The 2,500-nt window shown below is 23.5% G+C and overlaps 1 pseudogene; it reads right to left on the reverse strand.

The window, feature by feature from the left end:
- The window catches only part of LOC127906912 (endophilin-A1-like), a 32,522-nt pseudogene that overhangs the window by 1,953 nt on the left and 28,069 nt on the right, over positions 1–2,500 (reverse strand).

Consider the following 2,500-nt stretch of genomic DNA (forward strand, 5'->3'; position numbering starts at 1 on the left):
AAGGGTTATATATATAAATACCTGGTTAAATAAAGGGTTATATATATAAATACCTGGTTAAATAAAGGGTTAGAGTTATATATATAAATACCTGGATAAATAAAGGGTTATATATATAAATACCTGCTTAAATAAAGGGTTATATATATAAATACCTGGTTAAATAAATGGTTATATATATAAATACCTGGTTAAATAAAGGGTTATATATATAAATACCTGGTTAAATAAAGGGTTAGAGTTATATATATATAAATACCTGGTTAAATAAAGGGTTATATATATATAAATACCTGGTTAAATAAAGGGTTATATATATAAATACCTGGTTAAATAAAGGGTTAGGGTTATATATATAAATACCTGGTTAAATAAAGGGTTATATATATAAATACCTGGTTAAATAAAGGGTTATATATATAAATACCTGGTTAAATAAAGGGTTAGCTTTATATATATATAAATACCTGGTTAAATAAAGGGTTATATATATATAAATACCTGGTTAAATAAAGGGTTATATATATAAATACCTGGTTAAATAAAGGGTTAGGGTTATATATATAAGTACCTGGTTAAATAAAGGGTTATATATATAAATACCTGGTTAAATAAAGGGTTAGGGTTATATATATATAAATACCTGGTTAAATAAAGGGTTATATATATAAATACCTGGTTAAATAAAGGGTTATATATATAAATACCTGGTTAAATAAAGGGTTATATATATAAATACCTGGTTAAATAAAGGGTTAGGGTTATATATATAAATACCTGGTTAAATAAAGGGTTATATATATAAATACCTGGTTAAATAAAGGGTTATATATATAAATACCTGGTTAAATAAAGGGTTAGGGTTATATATATAAATACCTGGTTAAATAAAGGGTTATATATATAAATACCTGGTTAAATAAAGGGTTAGGATTATATATATAAATACCTGGTTAAATAAAGGGTTAGGATTATATATATAAATACCTGGTTAAATAAAGGGTTATATATATAAATACCTGGTTAAATAAAGGGTTATATATATAAATACCTGGTTAAATAAAGGGTTAGGGTTATATATATAAATACCTGGTTAAATAAAGGGTTAGGATTATATATATAAATACCTGGTTAAATAAAGGGTTATATATAAATACCTGGTTAAATAAAGGGTTATATATATAAATACCTGGTTAAATAAAGGGTTATATATATAAATACCTGGTTAAATAAAGGGTTAGGGTTATATATATAAATACCTGGTTAAATAAAGGGTTAGGATTATATATATAAATACCCGGTTAAATAAAGGGTTATATATATAAATACCTGGTTAAATAAAGGGTTATATATATAAATACCTGGTTAAATAAAGGGTTATATATATAAATACCTGGTTAAATAAAGGGTTATATATATAAATACCTGGTTAAATAAAGGGTTATATATATAAATACCTGGTTAAATAAAGGGTTAGGGTTATATATATAAATACCTGGTTAAATAAAGAGTTATATATATAAATACCTGGTTAAATAAAGGGTTATATATATAAATACCTGGTTAAATAAAGGGTTATATATAAATACCTGGTTAAATAAAGGGTTAGGGTTATATATATAAATACCTGGTTAAATAAAGGGTTAGGGTTATATATATAAATACCTGGTTAAATAAAGGGTTATATATATAAATACCTGGTTAAATAAAGGGTTAGGGTTATATATATAAATACCTGGTTAAATAAAGGGTTATATATATATAAATACCTGGTTAAATAAAGGGTTAGGGTTATATATATAAATACCTGGTTAAATAAAGGGTTAGGGTTATATATATAAATACCTGGTTAAATAAAGGGTTATATATATAAATACCTGGTTAAATAAAGGGTTAGGGTTATATATATAAATACCTGGTTAAATAAAGGGTTATATATATAAATACCTGGTTAAATAAAGGGTTAGGATTATATATATAAATACCTGGTTAAATAAAGGGTTATATATATAAATACCTGGTTAAATAAAGGGTTATATATATAAATACCTGGTTAAATAAAGGGTTCGGGTTATATATATAAATACCTGGTTAAATAAAGGGTTAGGGTTATATATATAAATACCTGTTTAAATAAAGGGTTAGAGTTATATATATAAATACCTGGTTAAATAAAGGGTTAGGGTTATATATATAAATACCTGGTTAAATAAAGGGTTATATATATAAATACCTGGTTAAATAAAGGGTTAGAGTTATATATATAAATACCTGGTTAAATAAAGGGTTATATATATAAATACCTGGTTAAATAAAGGGTTAGAGTTATATATATAAATACCTGGTTAAATAAAGGGTTAGGGTTATATATATAAATACCTGGTTAAATAAAGGGTTATATATATAAATACCTGGTCAAATAAAGGGTTAGGGTTATATATATAAATACCTGGTTAAATAAAGGGTTAGGGTTATATATATAAATACCTGGTTAAATAAA

This window comes from Oncorhynchus keta, chromosome 13 (assembly GCF_023373465.1).
Source record: "Oncorhynchus keta strain PuntledgeMale-10-30-2019 chromosome 13, Oket_V2, whole genome shotgun sequence".
Classification (NCBI taxonomy): domain Eukaryota; kingdom Metazoa; phylum Chordata; class Actinopteri; order Salmoniformes; family Salmonidae; genus Oncorhynchus; species Oncorhynchus keta.